Below are 27,359 nucleotides of genomic sequence, written 5' to 3'. Positions count from 1 at the left end.
GATGAATAAGTAAAATAAATAGTAAAATATATAAAAATGCATGGATATAATTTCTATATAATATATTAAGTATAAATAAAAATACAAATGCTTATAATTTGCTAAAATATAAGTAAAACTATATATGTATATGTGCATGTGTTATGTAAATGTGTGTATATATACATATACATAGTTTTACTTATATGTATATGTATTGCAAAATATAAGCATGCATATATTACATAATATAATATATATTTATTTATTAATCTAATAAAATATATGTTACAAAGCATAAAGGTAGTGATGACTGCTAGGTGAAGAACAGATGGACTCAGGAGCACCAGAAGTGCCGTGAGTACAATTTAAGAGATGGTCTCCCAGGATGACTCACAGAGAGAGCGAAATCTGAGTAAAGAGGTGAAGGAAGGGAGGATACTAGCTATGTAGATATCTGAGCAAAAGGCATTCCTTGGTTTTCACAGAATGCAAAAAGGCAGTTGACTAGAGTGGAGAGAAGCAATTGATAGGGGAAGAGACCAGAGAGGGGACAGAAGCCTGGGTCACCTGTGACCTTGAAGGCCACTTAGAGGTTGTTGGCTTGTAGTTGGAAGGGAATGAGGAAGTGAGCACGTGAGGTGTGATGTGACCTAATTCAGAAGAATGGCTCAGGTTGCTGTGCTGAGAACACACTGAAAGGCACGTGGGGGGCAGGAGCCAGGACAGAGCAGGAAGCCCCGTGTGGAGGCTCGCAAGTGTTTCCCATAGTATATAAGGCTAGCTTGGAAGAGGGGCTGGGATTGGAGAAGGGGGATATGACTAGATCTGAGTTTGTTTTGAAGGTACAGCCAATAGGATTTGCCGGTGAACAAAAGGTGGGGGTGAGAACAAAAGAGGAGTCAAGGGTAAGTCTGCTAGTGTTGACTGAGAAGCTGGAAGAATGGACTCACACACTGAGTTAAGGAAAGTAATAGGGTATGCTTAGGGGATAACAAAAGCTCAAGTTCAAGTCCAATTGAGTCCAAAAAGCTCAAGTCCGATCAATTTCCAAATGCACGTGTATCTGCAGTTTGGGGAAGAGGTCCAGGCGGAGGAAGCCCAGTTAGAAGTCATCGGTGCACAGATAGTACCCGAAGCCATAACCGAAAGGGATCTCCCATCTTTCTGTGTACTAGGTGGTGGCATCACAGGTGCAGTGGCAGGAAGGGAGTGAATCACCTTGAAGGAAAAGAATGGTTGAATGGAGAATGGCCTCAGAGACAGCCCGCCTTCCGGGGGAACTTTTCTCCTTCGCAGCAGAATCCAAAGAAGTGGCATTTGAGTGAAACCAAGCTTGAGGCATGAGGGAGCATTTGCCAAACTGTTCCATTTGGTTAATTGAGTTTCAGTGACTGACCTGTACTAATTGACTGTTAGTGAGAGTGGACTCCTTATCTGTCGTTTTTCATTGAGATCTATAAGCCATTTCGGCCACTCACTACAACAGTTTTTAAACAGTTTTATTGAAATATAATATAGCATACAATTCACTTTTTTAACATGCATCATTCAATGTGTTTCAGTATATTCACAGGGGTGTGCAACCATCACCACAATGCAATTTTAGAACACTTTGGTCTCCTCTAAAACAAATCTCACACCCATTAGTGGCCGTTTTCTGTTTCCTCCGCACCAGCCCTCGGCCACCGCTAATCTACATTCTGTCTTTATGGATTTGGGCATTTCATACAAATGGAATCATATAATACGTGGTCTTTTGTGACTACTTTCACTTACAACTTTTCAAGTGGCTTTATTCATGTAGGAGCATCTATTAGCACATTATCTCTTTTTATTGCCAAAAAATACTTCACTGAATGAATATACCCAATTTTATTTATCCGTTCATCAACCGATGGGCTTTCAAGTTGCTTCTAGTTCTTGTCTATTAGGATGAATGCTGGCATGAACACTCGGGTGCTAGTTTTTACGTAGACATTTGTTTTCTTTCTGTCGGGTGTATACCTAAAAAGGAATTGTTGGGTTGTGGGGTAAGTATGCTTAACATTTTAAGGAAGTGACAAGCTGTTTTTCCAAGTGGCTGCACCACTTTACCCTCCCAGCAACAACGCATGAGGCTTCTCGCTCCTCCACCCCCTCACCACACTCAACACATGTCTGTCTGACAATAGTCGGCCAGTCGGTAAGAAAGGGCATCACTTTATGGTTTTGATTTGCATTTTAATAACTTATGATATAAAAAATATATCCATGTAGGTATTTCTGTTTAAATCCATTCCCATTTTTAAATTCTTCTATTGGTTATTATTGACTTGTAGAAGTTCTTTACATATTCTACTTAAAAGTTTCTTATCAAACATATGGTTTGTAAATACTTCCTCCCTTTCTGCAAATTGCCTTTTCAATTTGTGATGGTGCTGTTTGTACCACAAACTTTTAAAAAATTTTTTGATTATTTGAAATGTGTTTAGTCTTTCATTTCCTGCTCTTGCTTTTAGTGTAATACCTAAGAAACTGTAGTTTAACTTAAGGTTATGAAGATTTACGCCCATGTTTTATTCTAGTAATTTTATGGGTGTTGTTTTCCATTTAGACCTATAGTAAATTTGAGTTAATTTTTGTGTATGTTGTGAGGTAGGAGTCTCACTTCAGGTTTCTGCATGTGTCTCAGGCCATCTGTTGAACATATTTTTCTTTCTCCATTGAATTTTCTCTGCACTCTTGCTAAAAGTCAATTGAGTATAAATGTAAGGGTTTGTTTCTGGACACTCAATTTTATTTCATTATGTTATCCTCTACATCTACTAAATGGTCTAGATTATTTTAGTTTGTACTAAGTTTTTAAATTAGAAAGTGTCGATCCCCCAACGTTGTTCTTTAAGTTTGTTTTGGCTATTCTTGGTATCTTGCAGTTTCATATGAATTTTAGGATAGAGTTGTCAGTCCACACATCTCCACTCCTTAGAAAGGAGTGTGAAAGTCGAAGGATGTCTAGAAGTGAGGAAGTCGGACACAGACTGACAACTTAGAGAAGCACCTAAACTCAGCAGGGGTGTCTAACCCGTGGCCCACGGGCCACATGAGGCCCAGGATGGCTACGAATGCAGCCCAACACAAAATCACAAATTTACTTAAAACATGAGAATTTTTTTTGTGATTAGTGTCATAATGTATTTAATGTGTGGCCCAAGACAACTCTTCTTCTTCCAGTGTGGCCCGGAGATGCCAAAAAGTTTACACCCCTGGAAGGATATCTGAGTGCTCACCATCCACAATTCACAAATAACAACATTTTGTCATAGTCACTTCATGTTAAAAATTCTAGCACAAATAATACTGAAGATGACTTCACAAATGTCATTCACATCCCTTAATTGTTTCCCCAGTGGCCTTGCTCTCCCCAACACCTTGACCAGCAGCAAAAGCAGCGTGAGTTTTTCTTACTTGCTTGTTCTCTTTGGCCATGGTTTTATATTGGCACATTATATATGAATCAGTGTTAGAGTGGGGGCCTTAAGCATCACTCTATTATTTTTCCAAACTGAGTTTTATTCTAGATAATGTTTTCTTTTTAAAGAGTAAAAGATTTCTGTGGCCTTTTAAGAACAAATAATTTAATGAACGATTAAGAGCCAGATTTATCCATAGCAACAAGGAGATTTTCAGGAATTGAAAAAGTCTAAGCCTAATCTTGGCTTGAATAGCAGAATGTCTAAACAGAGTCACACAATCAGAGAGATTTCTGAAAGTCCCCGACTTTGAGTGTATCCTTCAGTGAGACATTATTATGACACATTATAGACTGATTATTCTGAACTCCCTGCTGTGATCTTAGTCAATACAAAGTATGAATTATTTAGGAAACAGGTTTTACTTTCTTTTACAAGAGCCTAAGGCAGCCAGGAGTTCTCTTCCAACTGAAAAAAACAAACAAACAATAAAAACAAATTAAAAAACATACACAAGAATCTGATAGATAACAGATACATTAAGCTTTTGATTTAATTTTCCCCTTTTATTTGGTCTTTGCATATTCAAAGGGAAGTTGAGAGTTGGGACACATTTCCTTGGATTGATGATAGATTCAATTGCCTTGATGGTTTTAGTGTGAATGGCCTTGGGCATCCAGCTGTTGCTTCAGTTAATCAAAAAACGAAGAATGACTTATTTTATTAAGCCATCTTGAACTTGAGGAAATTGTGAATGTAGAGGAAAGAACTTTGACGGTACATTATTCACCTGTTGCACTATCTCCTCTGAATGCTGTAGTATTTATTTCTTCTGACCAAGAACACTCTTCTACAAAACCACAATAATGTCATCAAAATCAGGAATGTAAACTTGATACAATATTACCATTTAATCTTCAAATGCCATTAAAGTGTTCTGACCGTGCCCATAATGCCCTTGGCTGTGAAAGGTTATAATTCAGAATCACGCTTTGCCTCTAGTTGTCATATCTCTTCAACCTATTCCGTGCTGGAACATTCACCATTCTTTCCTGAAGTTCATGCTCTTGACATTTTTTAAGATTGCAGGGCAGTTATTTTTATAATGTGCCTCAATTTGGATCTGTCTAATACTGCCTCGTGTTCAGATTCACATTACACATTTTTAGCAGGAATATTTCAAAATTGATGTTGGTTCTTCTCAATGTGTCTGCAACAGCTTGTATTCTCCAAGACGGCTCCATGGAAAGATCTGCCCTGTGAGCTGCTCTTATAATGTGCTGTTGACTCTCTTCCTATTGGAGGTGAGATCTGTGTTCTCCTCCCTTAATATGCGGCGCTGTGACTGTGGAGGAATTGATGCTTTGTATCTTCCAAGGTCAAGTCATCAAAAGCAATGCAGCTTCCTCCTGATTGGTTTGGGATGCTCTACTCTTAGAACTCAGTCTCCATGCCTAGAGAAGCAGAGAGACCACATGGAGTGACTGTGTGTAGGGGTTCTGTCTGTGAGCCACAGTGGAGACCCCAGCTGACCATGAGCATGAACTTGCAGTGTCCTAATAATGTTCTTGGTAGGTGAGTAGGTCTTCAGCTGAGTCCAGCCCTCAGTCACTGAATCATCTCCAGGCAATACCCGTAGGCGGTGGAAGGAGTCTGAGGAGAACAGATAGCCTTATCAAAAGATGGGAGAAAACCAGGAGACTGAGATTTCCTGAGCACCAAGGAAGAAAATGTTTCCAGAAGAAGGGAATGATCTAATGTGTCACTTTGTCCGGAGATTCTACGAGGAAGATTGAATTTGAATTTTGACCCTCTTAGCCTAGGGGTTAATGGTCACTCTGATGGTGGCAGTTTTATTGCAGTTATAGTGACATAATCCTCACTGAAGTGGGTCCAAGACCGAATGGAAAGCGAGGAAGTGAAAGTGAAGGTGGAGGTGGAATTCTCTGTCTCGGGACATTGTATTATCATCAGCCATGTTGTCATTAACAAAAACGGTGATGAGGAGAGATGGCGGAGGGAAAGGTGGTGAACAAGTGTCCAATTCTTCACCAGTGAGGAGGGATGGCAGGATTGTGGTTGATAAGTGCCACAAGAGAGCTAAGGGAGGAAATATCTGATGGCATGAATTTTTATTGAGAGTGGTGGATATTATGACAGGTGGGAGGGATGGTGTCTCAAAGCAGCAATGAGAAACAAGGAGAAGCTCTATCACTCATTCGTGCCCTGGAGTACATGGGCTGTGGGAGGAAAGGAAGAAATCTGAAAGGGAAGCCCAGTTCAATGGGCAAAAGACCCCATGTATCAGGGACAGGCTAGGAGGGCTTCCTGGAAGAGGTGATACTTGAAGTGAACACTAAAGGATGAATAACGGCTTGCCAGGCCAGGGGCAGGGGAAGAGCACTTCATGCCAAGAAAAAGATATGAATAAACTCAGGGCTAAGAGGTAGAAGACAGTATTTAGGGCCACCAGCAGTTTAATCTGTGTAGACAATCAATTGAGAACAGAAAAAAAATGTGGAACTATGATGTGGATCCTGGCCAGCAGGATCCTGTGTTGTGGCAGCAATAGACAAATAGACAGGGACTACAGAAATCCTGTGGAGAAAAAGGGACGGCATAGCCACTTTCCAAGTGAGAGAGGGCAAGAGGGCTAGGGAGAGCCCAAGAGAGAGCCAACCCCTGCCTGGACAGGCTTTTATTGCTTTTCTGGGCACATTACATCAGTGGTCCTCATTTACTATGCACAGGTTCACTGTAGGTGATTACCTTTTACAGACAACAAAGGACAGAATACTGCTAATTACTTCAAAGAGAAGGATGTTACAGCTCAAGGGGGAAAGTGGTTGAACTGGTTGCACTCCATACTTGGGTGGTTTAGGACAGACTTTAGGAAGTTAAAGATACTCAATAAATATTTGCTGCCTCAATCCAGGGTGAGGGAGTTTTAGCAAAAGCAAGTCTCATAGCAGCCTACGTACAATGCAGGCCTGATTCCCCATGGGAGAACCTATCCGTGGGCGTGGGTCCTGCCTGCCAGAACCTCATACCCACTGGCTTTTCCAAGTGGGAGGGAGCTGGGCTACGTTTCCCACGCGTGGAACAGTTCCCTATTGAACTAAATATAGGAGATGTGTCTGTTCAGGTAAACAAGAGGCCTATAAACACAATGTTAAGAAACTTTGCAACCTGAAACTATTGTTTTTGTAATACTCATACCTACAAATGCTAGTTACTAACTGTCTTTAAATAGATGAGTAATTGGTGAATGTCAATGGAGTGCACGTGTGAGGCCCTGGGCTACGTGTGCATGCTGACATGCTCACTTCTTTTTTAAAATTTAAACTTCATTGTATTTTTTTCCATTGCCACTTATTTCTAATAGCAGGCCTGGGAGGTGCTGATGATAGCATTCTGATTTGACAGGTGAAGAAACAGGCACAGAGGAGCCACTTGTTTTGGCCAAAGTCATGCAAATAGTATATTGTAGACCCAGCCTTCAAACTCAGTGATTCCAACGTAGAGCCAGGTTTTAATTAATTAATTAATTGATTAATTAATTTTTACTGTTATTCAATTACAGTTGTCTGCATTTTCTCCCCATCCCTCCACCCCACGCCAGCCAAACCCATCTCCCTTCCCAACCTCCACCCTCCCCCTTGATTTTGTCCATGTGTCCTTTATAGTAAGTAGTTCCTGTAAGCCCCTCTCCCCACTGTCCCCTCCCCACTGCCCTCTGTAGAGCCAGGTTTTAACCATGGCACTGCCTGAGTGGATCAGGGCCAGATGAGCTAGGGAGGGAGAGACCTGGGTGGTAGTCTTTGGTCTCTTACTAGTGAGCGTGAGGGCAGTTCCTGCGCTCTCAAGTATCCGGTAAATGACAGCATTTAAACTAGATTAGCATTTCCTGTACCTGTTCAGCTGGAATACCAGTCCCTTGAGATGCTACCAGGTCTTCACTGAAAACCATTCCAGGTCAAATAGATTAGGGACAGAACATGCTCTGTTCCACAGCTAAAGCTCAGGCATGTTTTCCAGAAAAAAACACAACAACTAAAAACCACAAACCAAAACAGTTTACTTCAACCTAGTATTGTCCACATGCAGTGTGTGTCTTGGTCATTTACTATTATGAGGACCAGTTGCCAAATCAATAGGAAAGAATTGAGGGTCTCTATTATGACAAATATGAGGCATTTGTAGGAGTGAAGCAAGGTAAAGGAAAAAAAATGTTGAAGATCATCTTTGAATTCAAAGGAAAGAAAAACTCACATTAGTTAGGAATTGCTGTTATGTTCCAGACACCTTGCAAATATGACCTCACTTCATCCTTTTGTCTGGTTGGTTGGCAAGTGTTCTCATCCTCATTTATCCAGGCTCAGAGAGGTCAACGGGCAGGCCTGAGGTCATCGACCTCCCAAAATATAGAGGCCATTGTAACCCAAGACTATTGGCTACAAAACCCATGCTTCTGCCACTATATCATGCCATCTCTCCATAAGTGGTTATGAGAACAATATTCGTAATTATAGTAATACCTCTTCTTTACATTAAGCAGGGATCAGCTATCTTCTTCTACAAAAGGCCAGATGGCAAATATTTTAGGCTCTGTGAGCCATATGGTCTCTGTCACAGTTATTCAGTCCTGCCCTTGTGGAACTAAGGCAGCCATAGGTAGAATGTAAATGGGTAGGCATGGCTGTGTTTCTTTATGATAATTAATTTCCTTGCTGAAGTGGCTAGCCAGTCCGTTTTGTCCTCTGGACTTCTGTCTGCTGACCTGTGACATAATGCTTTCAGTTTATAATGCTCTCTTGCCATTAGTTTATCGAAGCTTCCCAGCCACTGTGTAAAGAAGGCACTGTTATTCCTCTTCACAGAGAAGTGACCCAGGTTCAGGAAGAGAGTGACTTGTCCACTTTTGTACAATGACATCTACATTCCTAAAGAGGCTGGACTACCCTACAGCACCAGTGGACACTGTGAGCAAAACTGAGTATGTCCAGCCCTCCATCACGGGGGAGATTCCTTGAGGCCAATGGCTCTAATAAATGACTGCCCAGTGGGCTGCTGGAAGTCTGTCCCACTTAGAACCAGCTGCTCATTCAGGATGTGATTCCTTGCCAAATTCACTCGACCTCATGAATGGCACTTAATTTGAATTGATTGCACGTGTGATAGTGCACAGAGTTATAAACCATGATCTGTACCGTCAGGAAGGTCACAGGGCAATAACAGGCTTGCGGGAGGAAAGTGGATGAGAAAAGATCGGAGAGCCAACCATTTGCTGTCTACCTTTTATGGAAATGACCCTTTAACCCTCCATCCCCTAGGCCTCACCTCTATTTTATGCTTGGGGAACTTGGGCCTTGGGGGTTAAGGTAGCTGCCCAAGGTCGCACACCTGGTTAGCAGTCTGTCAACAGGCCAGGCTCTACGAGGCTGGAATCCTTATGCCAGGCTGTGCACATGAGCTGGCATCACAGATAGGGTGACTTGGCTCATGTTCATCAGAGCAGGACAGACATACACCCTGGCAACCACTTCAGACTGGACAACAGGCACATGAGGAAGGCTGTTTGGTTTTGGCTGAAACAGTGAACAAAATTACCTTGTGTGTTAGTCCCATTTGGGCTTCTATTACAAAATACCAGGGACTGGGTCACTTATACACAAAATAAATGTATTTCTCATCATTCTAGAAGCTGGAAGTCTGAGATGGCGTGGTCAGATCACGGCCCTCTTCCCCGCTGCCTACTTCCTGGAGCCTCACGTGGGGGAGGACTGGGGGGCTCTCTGCAGTCTCTTCTGTAAGAGCACTAATGTCATTCTCGCAGGTTCCACCCTTAGGACCTAACTACTTCTTAAAAGCCCACCTACTAGTACTGTCACCTTTGGGGGCTGGGATTTCAACACCTGAATTTTTTTCAGGGGACACAAACATTCATCTCATTGCACCTTAGTTTTGAGGGATGGATGGAATTTTGATCTGTGAATGAAGATAAAGATAACTCAAGGTTAAGGTAGTAACTGGGAATAAATGTAGGCATATGACAACCAACATAAGGTGTTATGTAAACTATTTACATATTCATAAATATGTAAATATTCATGCCTTTATTTATTCACTAGTATAATCAATCTATTTTGAGTTCCCATCCCTTGGCACACCATGACAAATGCTGGAAGGTGGGGCTGTCATTTACATACACAGGTGAAGAAGCACATTCTCAGGGATTTGCCTGCAAACCCAGGTGTGTGAAGGCAGGTAGCAGAAATGGAATTAAAGCGCAGGACTTCTGATCCCATGTCCATTGAAGACAAGGTGGGGGCTACTGTGGCAATTCATGTGAGAGGTAGGGTAACCAAAGAGTAGGCCAGGGAATGGATAAAAACTGCCCTTTGAAGGACGTGGAGCACAGCATCCAGGATGAAGGCTTCTGAACCCTCTGTCGGGGCCCCTTTCATAGAGACCATTGGCTCTCCCCAGGTACTGGAGAACAGGCACTTTGTGTGGATGATGAACCCAGGAGGAGTTCTCCATTGCTGCAGAACAGCGGAGGTCTATCTGAACACTTCTCTGATTAAGGATATATTTGGACCTGCGTTCTCAAACACTCATGGCCCTGGAATGAGGAGACTTGGGTTCTGGTTCTGGCTATGGCGCGAATCAGCTCTGTGACATTTACAAGTCACTCTTTTTTCTGGTCTCGGTTGGCTCCTCTGGAAAACGAGATTTAATGTAAGGAGGTGGTATGACGATTGTTAAGAGCGTGGCCCTGGAGTTAGAGAGAGCATGTTTTCTCTCATCTCAGCTCTGCCATGGCATGACTTCAGGAGCATCACCCTCTGTGCCTCAGTTTCCTTATCTGTAGACTAGGCGTGTAGTCCTCAGAAGGTTAATATTAGGTAACATAACAGATATAATATAGTTAGCATTGTACATGAAATGTACTAAATGATTAATGTATTGTTAATAAAATCAAGAATAAGTCAAGTCATGCTGTCCCATGCCATTCTGATGTTGTTGTCACACGAGGTGTGTTTCCATAGATATTGTACAGCGTTACTTACCTGGCATTCGGAGTGGCATGCAAGGGATAGCCACCCTATTGTCTGGAATTTTCTTTGCAGTGACTGTCAAATCTGTGCATGCGCAAATGATACATGAAGACTCAGAGGAAAACTAGATACCTCCACGGGCATTTTATTTCAACAAAAACACTCTCTCAATGTCCCCAGGTCTTTTGTGCATCCAAAAGTAATTAATACTTGGAGAAATAATTACATCTCTATTAGTCAAATGACTTTTTTTATCGCATCGATGTTTCACATGGGTTTTCAGACCACGGTCTTAGTATTTTTAAATATAGTGCACTAAAATAAGCGAAAGATAGATTAAATAAATGTGGTGATGCCTCAATTTGCAAGAACTTCATGTGTCTTTTAACTGCCACTGCCTTGAAGTTAGTCAAGCAAATGAGATGCTTGCAGTAGGCGTATGAAAGCACTTTTATTTATGGAAGAATATTTTATTTCCGCCCTCCAAGAACACATCACTTTCATGTGCACTTTTAACTTTCACCGTGACGTTTGCTGTTGGCGGGGGGTGTAAGGAGTGTGGCATCATGACTATGTGCTAAGGGTACACAAAACAAATAAGAACCCCAGAGTCCAGCATACAGAACCACTCAGGACAAGTACAAATAATCTATCTACTTCAGACCTACCCTTTTTAGTGTCCACTCATAAATTACTACTTTTCCTCAAAAATTGCATTGTTCAATGTGTGCCATTGAAGAGGTCCTCGATAAATTTAGAATGACTTCCATTGAGTGTGCTTGTTATTATAAAAGCCCGTGATCAGAATAAATGCACACACCCACTCACTCACACAAGTAGGCTGATGAGCAACTCAGGGAGGATATTCTCGAGCTTTTAACTCAAGCTCTAGATTCTGTACCTGTCTGTCCGGCATGGTGGCCACCACCACATGTGGCTACTGACCACTTAAAACGTAGCTAATTTCGACTGAGATGTGTGTAAGTATCAAGTACACATTGGATTTTGAAGTCTTAGTAACAAAGAATGTGAAATATCTTATTTATAGTTTTTACATTAATTACATGTTGAAAAGGTAATACTATGAATATATTAGATTTTAAAAATCTACTTGTTTCATTTTACCTATTGAAATGTGGCTACTAGAAAATTTAAAACTACATCTGTGTCTTGAACTATATTTCTCTTGGATGATGCTGGCTGAGACCAATGGCTGTTTTGAGGAACGTGGTCTTGCGTGGGGACTGATATCTAATGTATCCAAAGGTTACTCAGTACAGCCAGGCATTGCCACACTCCGAGGTACAAGAATTACTATTCAAGACTAGGCAATCTTTGTTTTTTTGTTTGTTTTGTTTTTTAATTAAGATACATCTTCAACCTGATTAAAGTCAGGATATATGTATTTGTTTTGTTTTGGTTTTGGTCAAGGCTTTCAAATTCCCCTTTCTTTTTAAGCAGAAAGGCAATATCTTTGTCTTTTTAAAAATATACCCTTAGATGATGATGATGATGATGATAATAATAATAATAATAATAATATTGTTATTAGGATACAAAATGCCTTAAAAAATGTCTACTAGGCACCAATAACCAGAAGAGACATTTAACATTTATTATCTTATCACAAATAAGATAATGAAAGTGTAGATTCCTCCCTTAGAAGTCCCAGCACCTTGAGACTTAGACGATACTTACGACATGGATGGCTTACAATTATTGCTTGGTAAATATTTGCTGGGCAGATGCATCAATGAATATTGCATGTACACCTGAGGGTGTGTGCAATGGAATGAGCTGTGCAGATGACTCAGCAACCTGCTTAAGACAGGTAGGTCTAAGGGCAGATGTACCACATCTTCCCAGAAAGCATAAATTTTACTTGATGGTAGGTAGTTCATACCCAATTTTTATATCAAAATAAAAATGAAAGGATTGTGGGAGAGACTGTTAAGATCTCATGAATTTTTTGGACAAAACACATAAAGAACTTCAAGAGTCCCATCCTTGTTGTAGACTTTTCAGGGCTATGTTCTCAGCCTCTCACACCATCACTCCTCAGCCACAAGCTGGTCCCCATCTATACTCTGGTGGAAGAGTTTGTCTGGAGCTACTCAAAGGGAGTTTTCACCATCCCCACTAAATGGAACACTGGTGGCAGGCACCCCACAGGGGTCCTGGGTTCCTGCCCAAGCCACCCCACACACTTCAAGGGTCTTTCAAAACAACAGTGGCCAAAAGCTTTCTTCCTTTGAAGTATGGTGGATAGAGAGTTAATTTCTACCTTTCTGCTGTGAAGACACTAACATTTCCACCAAGATGTCATGATATAAAACCCTGAGTCCTCAAGATTAGCAATTAAATTCTCAATATTCTCACATTCTCCTTGAAGGCTTTGCCCTCTCGCTTGGCAGTGCCAAGCTGACCTCAGATGTAATATTCTGTTTTAGCCCAAATGTCATCCTGTGTGTATCTCTTGCCTAAAAAGACCTTGGCTCAGCTGGTTGGCTGAGCAGGAGGGGAATGCACTGAAAATTCTTTCTTACAGTGGTAGCCATAGGAGGACTTCAGCTCAAGCAGCACTTTGCCTTTTCTCCCTTCCCTCACTCATTTCCCCCCAAGGAAGAAGGGACCGGGTTTCTGACTGGGGAATTTGAGAGAAGTTGCTGAGCATCCCTGCAGACCCCCTCTCCTCTGCATTTTGGACATTTGTGTTCTGGTCTGCTCCCAGAGTGGTCCATCTGTGCCAGTATCTGTGGATGTGAGTCTGTCTAATTCAAGGGGAAGTGTGAGCAAGCTCACTGGCCACAGATCTGAGTTCATGTCCTCTAAACTTGGTTTAATCAGCAGTAAAGCTGATGATTTATTTGATTTCTTGCATCTTTCTTATGTTTACTCCCAAACTCAGGTGGGAAAAAGAGGTTTTATTTGTGAGTTCTTAAGTCTCCACTGAACTTTGATTACAGCGTCAGGTAGTAACAAAGAGGAGTAAACACATTGTCATTAGATCAGATCATTGAGCTTTTAACAAACATCTACTTTGCTTCTGCCTGGGGCCTTCTGCTGGCTTCTTTTGTGCCAAGGATGTTTTAATTCCCACTAGCTAGAAGACACTTAGGGTTCCATGGAGTCCGCCCCTGTAATCAGACCCACTAGACACTGCCCTCCCAGAGCCAGTTTTCTGTCTTGGACTTGCCTTTCCCCACGTGAAGCATAACTGGCCTGGAGAAATCACATCCACATGGCTGGAGTGGGGGTGGGGGGAGTCCTGAAGGGTGATTGGTGCAAGATGGTGGGGGCTTGGACCACAGCAGACATACAGGCAGAAATGAGTGACGTCAGCGTCTTCCAGCTCTTCAAAGATCATCTTAAAGTTAACTTGAAGTCTTATTCTTATGCTCATCTTTCTTCTTGTCCCACCAAAAGAAATCTAAATAGACAATGTTTCCAAAGGGTTAATGGAGTGGTTTGAAGGGGATCCACTATCTATTTATTGTAAATCTTAAAAGCCATAACCATTGGTTTTAGTATCTCACAGATTCCAAAACCTCCAGAAGTTGGAAACAATTGCGAAAATTCTTTGTCCACGATGGAGGGGAAAAAAGCGCACATGTGAATGGGAACCCAGAACCTTCAACCAGCAGCTCCATTGGGTGACAGGTGAGCACTGCTTCACACCGAGTGGGGCACCTGTCGGACGGTTACTAGGGATCATCAGCATTGGTTCAGTCGTTTTCTGGCAGCCTTGTGTGCAGTCTCCCCAGAGGACGGTCAGGGCCAATGAAAGGATGACCTGTCCTGCGTCTAAACCAAGACCCCTTTGACTTTGTCTTTGCCAACCAGAAGCATAAAATAAAGTAAAACGGAGACCTCATAATTTGCATTAAGGTAACATTAAAATTTGTACTGAGTTTCCATTTTCTAAACATGACACTGAAATTCCTTATTCAATTATTGATGATGTATCTTTGTATGATTTAATATTTAGCTAAAAGATTTCATCTAAGCATAACTGTAGGAAAAGTTCAGCAAAGGAATATGGAATATGTAAATAAGTCCTCGCTTGAAAATAATCAAGGTAGAAAAGATTGATCCTTTCAGTAGGGCAGCGTTGTGTGTTTAGAGAAATCTTCCATAAAGTGCAAACATAATTTTTGTTAGGCTGTAAATAATTATAAAAACCAAATCTAAGTGATCAGATGGAAGATTAGAAATGCATACTGTGCCAAACTATGGCATTAAAATCTCAGAAGAACCCATGTTCAATCTTCTTGCACAAAATCCCCTCCATGACCGCATTTGTTTTGTTTGTCAGCCTACTTCTTCCATCTTTAAAATTTTTGGTTTATTTTGATGAACAGTTCTTTGGATATTATATATATGTATATATATAATATATATATAAAACTCCCTCATATAACCCTTTTATATTCACACTCTCCCCGTCCCTGATCTCTGACGAGCGCTGCTATGTCCTTTTACCTTAATCTCTAGATTTAGAAATAACACAAATTAGTCAGCTGAAATTGAAAAATAAAAATCATTAATTTGAAAAAATACATAAATCATTTAAAAATACAAATTACTTGTATAAATTCTTAACAGAAAGGTTACAGGCTAGAAACTCCATCACGAACAGACTTTTAAAAGAGCTAGTTCGATTTTGCAAGTCTTCTACCAGCTTGCCTCAAGTGAATATCTCTTTTCCCAATTTCTCCTAAGGATACTTCACTGAAAGTGCCATTCTGGGTGTGAGGGAGAAATTCAGAACATACGAGGGACAGATGCCTTAGGGTGTCTTCTGCAAGAAGCAATGGCAAGAACCAGCAAGATTAGTTATTAAAGAGTTAGGAACTTATAAAATAATAATATGCAGGACTACCATGCAGGCAAATATTTATTCAAAGAGATCCTTGAAAGAATCAAAAAGTGGAAAGAACCCACATACCCATAAAAGCTTATGTCATTAATAAAATATGATACTTATAGATTATAAAAATACTTTGCAACAATGAAAGTCTTCACATATTACAGGAGATAGGAAAGTGCTCCTAACATAATGTCAGGTGGAGGACGCATGTAGTTTAATGGAGTTAAAGCAGGGGCAGTGTGTCTAAGATGCACGGCCAATGGTAATCTTTTCACAGAGAGCTTATGACTGGGCATTATTTTTATACCTTCTTTCTTTTTGGAATGTTATATCATGAACCATTATTAGCTTTATTGTCAGATATAAATTAATAACTAGTAGCCTGACATTTTGAGTATTTCTTGTGGGTGTGCTAGGTCTTTTTAATGTGTCGACTCGTCTAGACTCCAGTCCCCCACATTCATTCAGACACTAATCTAGATGTTGGTAGGCAGACATTTGGTACACGTGATTAAAGCCCATAATCAGTTGACTTGAAGTAAGGGAGGTTTTCCCTAGATACTCTGGGTGGGCCTTACTTAATCAGCCGAAAGTTCTTAAGAGTAGAGTTGAGGCTGCCCTGAGGAAGAAAAGATTCTGCCTGTGGAACGCATCTTCTCCTCCTGCCTGAGCTCCAGCCTGCCCTTCCTGGTGATCTGTCCTACAGATTTCGGACTTACCTAGCGAACCTCCACAATTACATAAGCCAAGCCCTCACAATCAATCTCTTAATGTATATTTTTTCCTACTGTTTCTGATTCTGTGGTTGGACCCTGACTGATATGGGCTAGGAACTGTACCAAGTCTTTGATATGCACACTCAAGTGTTACACACCATTATTTTCTGGTGTGTTTTGACTTTTCCCAGAAACTGACCCTGTGGCAAAACACCTAGTGTATTCAAAAGGCAATCCCAGGAAGTATGAGGAGGACCAAAAAAACACGTGGAATTTATTTATAAAAAATTGTGCATTTATTTCTTCTTACATGTTGAAACTTCAGTCGCCTTCAAAGTGCTCTCCATTTGATGTAATACACCCATCATCACTTTTTTCCTCTGCTCAAAACAGTTTTTGAATTCAACAATTTTGATGCCTTTTAGTGCTTCTGGCATTTTCTGTTTCACCTCTTCCACATCACCAAAACACTTCCCTTTGAGGACTTTTTTCATCTGGGGAAACAAAAATGTCACTCAGGGCAGGATCAGGTGAACAGGGAAGGTGGGAAACTGGGGTCATGCAGTTTTTGGTCAAAAACCACTGAGCACTCAGCGTGGTGTGGGCAGGTAGGCTCTCAAATCACCCATCACAAAATCAGCAAACATGTTCAGAGTCTTCAAAAAATTCACTGAAGTTGAACACAGCCTCTCACAACAATGCTGACTACTGCACTGATATAGATGAGTTCCTAGAACACTCATGAAGTGGGGGAAGCCTGTCTGTCCTACATGGGGCTCAATCTCCAGAGGACAATTCCTCTTTTGGGATGGACCAAAGAAAGTACATGTAAGGGAAAGGGGAGGAAGTAAGACATGGAAAGGAAGGCAGTGAGTAGTGGTGTACCATAAGCCAGTTAGCTCTGTAGGCAAGTATGGGGAATTCTGGGATTCTGTGTAAACTGCTTCAGAGTTATCTCAACCACAGGGTGTGTGTGTACCAATGTTTATCCACCAACTTTGCAGCCATTGCTGAGTAAGGAAGCTTCTAGGGGCAATCCCTCAGCTGCACTCAGGGCTCGCTCTGCCCTTGAGTGCAGGCACCTCTCACCCAGGGACAAGACCCAGGCAGGAGGTGCAGTGGTGGTCTCCTTGGGTCTGTGTTAAAGGCAGAGGCTGAGTGGAGTGACCGAGAGCATGGGCATCTGTATTTCTGGCATTTTTACAGGCGAGGACACTACGCCTGGGCAGTTAGTAAATTTGCAGAAGGTCAAGTAGCTAGTAAGATACAGCATTGCTCTGTCTTCACAGCCCTCTTAGATGTGTTGCGACAGAACCTATAACTAACAATGAGAAAGGAAATCAGTGCCATAACATTCATGTCAACAGACAGTGAGGTTGGCCCCTATCAATTGCTCCTTCTGTTTGGTCACACTAACTTTTAAAAGCACTGCAGTACCAATTTCCCTGCCAAATTAATTTGGTGTCTTGCAGTTTTGAGCCTCCAGTGCCTCCCTTTCCCTCTCAGTCCACATCTCCCAGTGTGCTGTGGGCGTGCTAGCAGAGGCAGGGAGAGTCGGCAGGTGGGAGTGTGGGCGATGCACAGGTGATGCTTCCAATGCGGGCCTGCAAAGATTTGTACACAGGTTTTATTTCTTTTCCTGTCTTTTCCCTCATTGGGAAGTTTCTTTTGCTGTAATTTCCTTTCACTACTGAGCTCATCTGCAACATTTCGATGATGCTAAGCAAATCTATCATCACTACACGACGTTTGTAGCACGTTTCTGAGTCCTGTGCAAGATATTATATGAAGGCCAATGTGGAGGGAAAATAATGAGCCTTACGAAAGACCTACTATGTGCTGTACACTGGAAAATGCACCTTAAGTATAAGTCATATTTCATAAGGTAAGTTTTATTATTTTTATTTGATAGATGAGGAAACGGGGGCTCAGGAAGACTGGATAACATAATGAGGCACGTGTAGTTAACCAGGGCTGGGCTGAGAATCAAACCTATGACGTTCATCTTCCCAGTAATGCTCCTTCTTTCAGGCCACACAAAAGGCCTGACCCAAAGGGGTTTGCTGACAGATGATAGACCAAGTGATACAAGCCAAGAGATACAAAACAGTGAAGGGGGACATCAAAAGGTTGAACTTGGTCCTTGCCAACGGAGTAACTCGGGCAAGCTGTGTCATGAGTTTCCTGTTAGAGAGTCTCAGGAATGACTTTGTAGAGAAACTGGAACCTCACCAGCCCATGCAGAACAAGACAGGTGAGCATGGTGGATATAAGCCGAGAGTGGGTGGGCAGCTGCTTTGGTGGAGTATAGTGCGATTTTTTGTTGGTTCCCGACCTGAATGTGTACATAACCTTTACCAAACCTCATCTCAGATGGTGGCTCTTCTGTGAGGCCCCCCTGACCTTCTAACAGAGTCAGTCTCATTTGATCTTTGCTCCCAGAATATTCTCTCACACCTTGTAGCACAATAGTTAAGAGTGAGGGTTTTGACACTGAGATTTATTGCCTGGATTAATATCTAGGCTTAACCTCTTCCTTGCCGTAACCTTGAAAAACTTGTTTAACAAATTCATTTTTTTCTTTTACGAAAAGAGGATGAGGATGCTATGACATTAAGATTAATATGGATTAATACATAAAGGTCACTTAGATCCAAGCTTGGCCTGGTCTTCTAGACCCGTGGTTCCTGGGGATGACTTTCTCCCTCAGCAGACATTTGAAAGTGTCTGGAGACATTTTTGTTCTCACAAGGGGAGAGAAGGTTGATATTGTCCTCTAGTAGGTAGTGGTAAGAGATGCAGCTAAATTAAACAACCCACAGTGCACATGAGAGCCTCCTCCCCACCCACTCAACAAAAATCAGTTGGTCAAACATGCCAGTGATACTGATTTTGAGAGACACTCTCCTAGACCATTGGCTTTGTGTAAGCCAGACTGTGTTGACTATAGAGATACCTCTGTATTTCTAACACCTCATAGTAGGACTTTAGTGTGTTTTTTGAATGAATGTTCAGGAACTCAGCTGTCAGTTTTCATAGTGGCTGATTAAATAAGCCAAAGTGAAAGTAACAATGAAGACTTTAAGCTCTTGCTGAGATGCTATAAACAAGGCTCCAGATCAGAGTAAGTGCCAACCCCCCGACCCCCATTGCATTTCCCTCCTGCCACGAATCATCACACCAGTCGAGGGTCAGGTGGATCAGTGCAGAGGAGGGTTGTTGCACTGCTGAGACTGTACCAAACAAAAGGCTCCTGTGGCCCTAGGGACCAGGGGGCAGGGAGAGGGAGAAGCGAGGGCTAAGTGTGGAAGAGTACTGAGTACTGAATACTGAGTCAGAGTGGGGAACATGTCCTCAAAGAGGCCTTGTCAGAGGGGCTTGAGAGAGACCCTGACCCAAGGCCTCAGCCACAGAGACCTATGAAGACAGGTGCCTGGGGCTGGGTGTGCAAACATGCAGAGAGCTGGACCAGCCAGAAGGGCCCGGGTCTTTGCCTTCATTCCCTGTGGAGACGTGTCTTGCTGATGGTGTTCCCCGTCTGGGATGGGTGGCCAGCTTTCCTCTGTGAGGCCTGCCAAGTAAAGCCTGTATAATTGCCTTTATTTATTGTAAATGTAGGGCCTTTATTTTTTCCAGCTTTATTTAGGGGTAATTGACAAATAAAATTTGGAGGTATGTAAGGTGTGCAGTGTGATGTTTTGAAATGTATATTCAAGGTAGGGCAAAGTAGGTTTACAGTTTGTATGGAAAATAACACAATAATAATAAATACTAATACAGGAATAAACTTTGTGTTTCATGCACTCACAATGGTAAACCTACTTTGGCCCCACCCTGTATACAGTGAAATGATACCACATTCCCACAGTCCGGCTCATTCAGGTAACCATCACCTCACATAGTCCCCTTTTTGTGTGAGAACAATTAAGATCTATTTTTTCAATAATTTTTAAAGTGTCACATGGTATTATTAATGCTAGTCACTGTGCTGTACATTAGGTCTCCAGCATCACTCATTCTGCATGTCTGAAATGTTCTCCCTGTGACTGACACCACCCCATGCCCCCCTCCCGCAAGGCCCTGGTAACCACCGTGTACTCTCTGAGTCTGTGAATTGGACTTTTTTTGGTTCTACAGGTCAGTGAGATCATGCATGATTTGTCTGTTGGCATCTGGTTTATTTCATTTAAGAGTATGTCCCACAGGTATATCCATATTGTCACAAGTTACAGAGTTTCTTCCCAGCGAGCTTAGCTAGGGCCTTTAAAATCACAAGATTTTGAACAGGAACTGCACTCCTTGTGAATGAATGAATGAATGAATGGATAGAATTATATATATATCCTCTTACCCACGTAATTAAAAGTACAGTTCCAGTCTTATCCGCCCAACCAGTACCTTCTACTCTCAGGATTCCTGTGCTCTGCTGCATAATAACCCCTCGGCGTGTTGTTATTATTCAGGGGCTCACACGGAGGTGGCTCCCTTACATGACAGGGCTGTCCCTCCCTTCTGCAAGACAGGGTTGGCTGTCTTCGAACTCATTCAGGGTCTAAGATGACAAAATCAACAGCTTTTAGATCACATAAATGTAATGAGATGCCTGGGGAGCACTTTGTACCTGTGAAGTGCGATCTGAGTGCCTCATAATGAGGACGTTCTGAGCTGGGTGTCCTTTCAAGAGCAGTCATGCTCTTCTTCTGTCTCTTTGGACTTTTGTAAAAAACAAAACATTAACTGCCCACCAAAGAACAGGGCGCGCACCCATCTGGTTGACCAGACAGATTATATTCCGGGGGAGGGGAGCTGCCCCACTCTGTGACATGTGGACATCTGAGATGCATGTTCTTTGTTACCAGATTTCATCCTGGGAAAGTTTTTGGCAATTTTCTACAACCAAACTTTAGTAAAAATGATATATTAAATGTGAAATCATTGTCTGCATTTCTTTTTTCCCCTGCTACGTGAAGGAAATCATGCCATTTAAAATTTCGTAGCCAAAGAATAGTGTCTGTGTGTGTTTCCACACAGAATGGCTTTTCAAAGAACTGCCATGTTTTCCCTCTTATAGATTCATCATCTTTGGGAGCTGTTGGTGGCTTTGAAGCCATTCTGTCCAACCCCCTTATTACTAAAATGCAAAACCTGAAGTCCAGAGTGTTACATGACTTGCCCAAGTTCCTCCAATAAGGGAATGGCAGCATTGGTGTGAATCACCAACTGACTTTTCAGCATGAAAACCTTTAATGTCCTCTCTCATCAGGTCTTTGAACAGAAGGCTAGCAACAGATCTTATGATAGTTTATTTCAGTGTTAAGATAGTAAGTCAGTAGCAGAAAGTGGCTTGGCCTGTGATGGCAAAATAAAGCAGGAGTGAGTTCAGCTTTCCATGCTCAGTAACCATGGATCACGAGCACTTTCTGCTGGGGCTCGCTACAGTTCTTCCCAACACTCTCATTACAAAAAGTTAACTGTCGTTCTGAGATGGCGTATTTGCATACGTTGGCTCTATAGGATCTTGTTCCTGATTAAAGGGCCCTTTGTTGGAAATTCTCAGGGAAGGCGGCTGCTGCTCAAGGCTTGATAATCATTTTTTTATGCATCAAGGAAGGCACATGAAGATTCAAATTATAATCATTTCTATAAACATAGACAAGCTGCAAATTGTGACTGATACAAATTAAACTATGTTCCTCAGTAATTATATTTTAGAGATTGTGCACCAAACACAATTTTAAACTCAGAAAACTATAATTGCATGTTTAGTGCCTAACCCTTTTGTATGTTTTGCTTTGCATGAGTTACTCCAAAGAAATGGATCTCCTGGGCACGTTCCGAGCAGGTTCATTAGGCCATTGCCATGACTCCCACTACATTATCAGTGTCTCATCATGTCAATCACATTCTTGTGAAGGGGGAGGGAGGGCTTCACACCGTCCTGATAAGGGTTAACCAAGTTCTCCCAAAGGTCTCTTCAATCTGTTGTTTCCTTTCTATCATCACCACACTACTGTAGTCGAGGCCTTAGCTATCTCTTCTCTGGACAGTTATCTCTGTCTCTGATTGACCCCGTGTCTTCAGCCTCAGCCTCTACGGCAGTTTTATCATGTAGCCCTTTGCTCTTTCCTCTCCTTTTGCAGCCCCTCCCATCTCCTCTCTGCATTCCACATTCCTGCCATATTGAATTGGTTCTGTTACCTAAAGGTCCTGTCATCTCTCTTGTCCCTGACTTTTGCATGTAATTTTCACTCAGTTTGGGATGCTCCTTCCTTCTCCTTTTCTTGAACAACTCATACTAATCCTGTAGGTTTCAGCTTAGTTATTATTTTCTCCAGGAAGTCTTCCCTGACTGCTCAGGTACAAATTAGATTTCTCTTCCAGGCTTCCAGGCATGAGCACAGCTTTCTATGCCTCTCCTATGATATTACTATCTGTCGAGCTCTGTTTGAATCATTCATATACTTATTTGTCTTCCCCCAAATGCATCATGGGGTAGTGGCCTTGTCTATCTTGTCACTTCAGCACCAAGGACAGTTTCTGTCCTGTACAAACTCAGTAGTAATTCAGCAAATGAGTAAATCAATTTGCAACACTTAGTCCTACGCCCAGCTGGATGCACAATATTTATTTAATGAATAATACAGGAAACAAAGGAAGGCCACACATCTCTGATGAAAGGAGGCTGGCAGGGGTTTCAGGTGATCAAATATACAGATGACAGAAGGCAGGGCGTTATGACATATTCAATACATGTTAGATGAGTAAAGATGTCTGCTCAGGGAAACATAGAGAGATTAGATTTTCAAGGTAGGCTGGAAACAAATTATGGAGCATCTTAAACACTGGGCAAAGGCATTTGCACTGTGTTTTGCAGAAGAGTTTGAATCATTAAGTGAAATGTCTACTTGTCTTCAGGACAAGGTCTAAACTCATTAGCAGGTTGTGCTGAGTCCTCCCTGAGATGGCATCTGCTTTTCTCTCCAGCTTCACCTTCTTTCTCTCTCTTCATGGCTCTTAATCATCCACACCGCTTTCCTGCTCATTGTCACCCACACAGCCACCCACCCACCCTGTGGACGAATTTGTGACTCAGACGCAGTTACCTGAGCATCTTTGCTTCTGCCAAAATAGCATTCCTATGTCTCCCTAAGATCACCCACTCCTGTGATATTCCTGCCTTGGACATCCTTCACCAGACCTTCCTGCACCCTAAACACCCCAATGCAGCTTTCTGTTTAGGCACATAGCATGCCAGGATAATTACTGAGTTTTTAAATTCACAACTAACCTGCATGAAGCCAAAGGTGCTCTTGTTCCTGCATCCACTCAGGGCTGCTGGCCCCAGGAGCAGAGCCCCTGGGGCCTAGGGTGCAGGAGGTGCTGAGGCGAAGCTGCTGGAGGGGAGAATGAGAGAGCGCATCAACGCTCGAGGGGCTGTGAGCACCACCATGAGGCTGGGCAAGCAGAGATTCCAGAAATGAAGCTGATTATAATACGCCTAATGAATGCAGGTGGGAGGGGCCGGGGGTGGGGGGTGAGATGTTTGAGGTTCTGGTGGATATGGGTTCATACTAGTCGATCCTAGAATGGCATTGATGGACAAAAAGGACAGATGGATTCAAGGGACATAAAGAAAATATTTTAAAGGTTGGCGAAACATAGGAAACCCCTTATTTCACCTTTGGGAAATCTCTCCTCCTGTGGTGCAGGTTCACAGCTTCGTAATACACACATCTCATTGCGTCTAGGCTTTCATGTGGTGTAAGGCCCCAGTGGGACAATTGGGAGAAGCACGGGGGACTTGAGGACCCGGGGCTCAGCCCCCAGAGGACAGTCTTGCTGCAAAGCTGTTAGCGGAGCTGGCTCGCTCTGTGGAACAGATGAGCTTTTCAAAGATTCAAGTTTGGTTCAAAATTCACAACTCGTGAGTTCCAAATGGTTCTAAATTTGGCTGAATGTGTTTTTCCCAAGCCGTGTGCCACCAAGCAAGACTTCGTGACTTCATCGAGTTAGGAAAACAAAGGACCATTATTGCCTCTCTGCAGAAATAAACTTGATGAGGACAAAAGGAGTGCATTTCAAATAAGACAGCAGCAGACCCTTAATTTTGTGCATTTTCCACTCAAACAGCTTTCTGTGGCATCAGAAACAAAGCCATCAGGGGAAAGAACTCCGCCAGTTACCCGCTTACTTATAAGCAAAGTGGCACTAAGTGAGTTATCTTTCAGCTTTGTTGAACAAGCAAATTATATAGTAAATTAAATCACATTTTACTGTTCAGTTGGTGTGGTGCAAATTAAGGCATGCACTTTGATTCAACCTTGCGTATCCTGCATATTTCATAGCTTGGATGTTCCAGTGTCAATATGGGACAGTTTCTCAGAGGACTTGTGGCTATTCTGTTTCTCAGTTGTGTTTACAAGTTCTTTGCCATCGGCCCCCTCTGAATTGTGTTGGCCTGACATCCAAATGTCATGCTTTGTTTGAACAGAATCTTTAACTTTTGGTTAATTATTTAAGTGATGATGCCTTCCTTTTGGGGTCTGTGTGTGTGTGTGTGTGTGTGTGTGCCCTCTGAGAAACCTAACCAAACTCTCCACCAAGGTAGCTGCATTGTTGCTAAGGCTAAAAGATTCTAAAGGGTGTGAATTCCTGGAGGCAAACAACTGATCCCATGGAAGGAAGGAAGCTACCTAACTTCCTCCTGGTGACACAGTAGAATGAAAAGTGGCTATTCCCCGAACTTGACAGACCTGGGTTGGCATCCTCAACTGTGTGAGACAGGGCATGCTAATTGCTTTCAGGTTCATTTGCTTAAAGAAGGATATGGATGTTGAACAAAATCACCTATGTTCCAAATTTAGGGCAAAGTAAGTTTTCAATAAATTTCATTTCTTTTTTTTTAACAGGATCTTAACAATGATTGTTGTTTGAAGAATCAGAAACACCCACTCTGAGCATCCCCCTTCTTCTCAGAACAAAGTCTATGTTTCAGAATGTGGGAATGGTTCAATCGGTGCTGTTATGACAAACGGAGGAAAGAAAAAGAAAAGACAACTGTGGCTCCAGGCCTGTCAGAGTGAGGCCTAATGACACTTTGTGTATGCTTTTCAGTGAAAAGGCCTCATGGGTCAGTCCACATTTTGGTATTTCTGACAAATGGGTCAGAGAAGATGGGGCTGTTGATTTATTTGAATGGATGTACGGCCACGGCGCTGTGAAAACAAAAGTACTATGCTAGGGTTCTCTGTCACAAAAACGAGAATGAACTGACAAAACCTCAAAAGAGCCACTAAGTACAGCAGCATCCGCTTCAGCTCTGTAGTGACCTCGATCCTTCTAAGTGTTGCGCTCAGGGGATTGGGAAGGACATTCTACTCTAGCCTTGCCATTCGAAGATTTACAGCCCACTTTCCCAGAGGTCAGTGTATGCTACGTGAATGTTTTTGTGGGGGCTTCCTCCACTATTCCTGGGTTTGGTATTAACTAGGGGCAAAGGGCGCCAATTTTGTTTTATTCTATATTTTAGTATGTTCCATCGTATTCTTTAATTTTATTTAATTTTCAGGTCTGTAACCATTCCAAAACTTAATGTTTTGATCCATAAAAGAAAAGTGTTGAACTAGGTTTCCTGGCGACCTGTGACTGCAGAGACCTAACCACCCATGGCAAGACAAGTCCCATTACAAGAGTTAAAACAGGAAATGAGTGTCCATGCCTTCTTCTGCACCTTATGTTCCACTTGGATTTCATCTCTGTGGATGTCGAGGAAAGCATGCCTGTCAAAAGAAAGGGAGCCCAATGGCGTGGTCAACATCCAACCCTTTCTTTGACCTACAAATACACTGATATCATATGATACGTTTGTGAAATTAATAGAATTTTATTGTGCATGGTGAGGTGCTAGTAAACCCTCAAACATTATGTAGTTTTCCCAGATATGTACTTGTTAAATTTCACCCCAAAGACAATGTCTTTCTGGGTAGCTCAGTTCCATCCACCCCTCTCCGTTTCTACCTTCCCTTCACTAGTCCAACCAGCCATGACAATGACCTCTTAACTGGTCTGCTGTCACCACCTGAGTCCTTTGCTAAGCAATTCAATACAGCCTGAGTAAGCTTCTAAACTGTAAATCTAGTTATGCATCTCTTTCTGTTGCAAATCTTTTATTGTCTGCCCAGTCTGGGAGGACAAGTGCCAAACTCCTTGAAACGGTTCTCACGGTTCTTATTCTGACATCCACCTTCTTTGCCAGCCTCTTTTCATACCTTATTCTTAACTGTGTCCACATGGGCTCCCTTTAACTCTCTTTTTTTCCATGCTCTCTCCCACTCCTCAGTCCTTTCCAAATGCTACTTCTTTGGGCCAGAACTCTCCAAGGTCTCCTTTGTATTAACTCCATTTTCATTCATGTTTATGGGCTCAACTCAAGCTGCTCCTGGTCTGGGAATCTTTTAAACTCTGAGCCAGGTCAGAACCAGCTTCTAAAAGCTCTTCAGGAACAGTGTACTTTTCTTTGTAACATTTGCCCCATTGGTTCTTTTACACTTGGCTTGATGAGGATTTGATCACGACCTACTTCACTATATAAGCTTTAGGAAGCGAAACTCATGGCTGATGTTCCTGCCCACTGTGTCTCAGCTCTGAGCCCCATATGTTGAATATGATGATGTTGAATGAATATATGTGAACAATACAAATGAACAAACAAAACAGAAAGAGGCTCATAGGTACACAGAACAAAAAAAAATAGCTGTCAGAGGGGAGGCCAGGTTGGGGGATGAGTGGAAAAGGTGAAGGGATTAGAAGCACAGATTGTTAGTTACAAAACAGCCACAGTATGTAAAGTACAGCACAGGGAATACAGTCAATAATATTGTCATAACTATGTGTGGTGCCAGGTGAGGACTGGAAACATCAGGGGAAACACTTTGTAAACTATGATTGTCTAACCACTATGTTGTTCACCTGAAACTGATGCAAAATAATATAGAATGTGAGCTGTAACTGGAAAATATCTAAAAAGTAAAGTATGGCTAATGCACAAGAGAATGGTCAATGGAAAGTGAAGAAATCACTGCTTTGGGGGGAAACTGGAATATTGTCTGTTACCCAGGCTTTCACGGCAGTAGATTTCTGTCTTTGTTTTTATCCATGAGAAGGTTTGGCCAAGAGTGAAGCAGGCATAGCGACCACTGACTACAGTTGTGAAATACTTCAGGAGAATCAGGATTTCCCAAGAACTGCATCTGTGGCCACTTCTCACCTCACGCCCAGAGCT

General features: G+C 42.2%; 1 long non-coding RNA gene across 1 annotated transcript in view; it reads left to right on the top strand.

Annotated features, from left to right (window-relative positions):
* Nucleotides 1-26,181, top strand: part of LOC123478032 (uncharacterized) — a 50,956-nt gene extending 24,775 nt beyond the window's left edge. Inside the window, exons 2-3 of the long non-coding RNA XR_008426743.1 lie at nt 14,021-14,152; nt 24,988-26,181. This is a non-coding gene — a long non-coding RNA (uncharacterized lncRNA). The remainder of the gene's footprint in view (nt 1-14,020; nt 14,153-24,987) is intronic.
* Nucleotides 26,182-27,359: the final 1,178 nt, after the last annotated feature.

Source organism: Desmodus rotundus, chromosome 4 (assembly GCF_022682495.2).
Source record: "Desmodus rotundus isolate HL8 chromosome 4, HLdesRot8A.1, whole genome shotgun sequence".
In the NCBI taxonomy this organism is placed as follows: domain Eukaryota; kingdom Metazoa; phylum Chordata; class Mammalia; order Chiroptera; family Phyllostomidae; genus Desmodus; species Desmodus rotundus.
The sequence above is the reverse complement of the archived record's forward strand: the minus strand, read 5'-3'. Positions and strand labels throughout refer to the sequence as shown.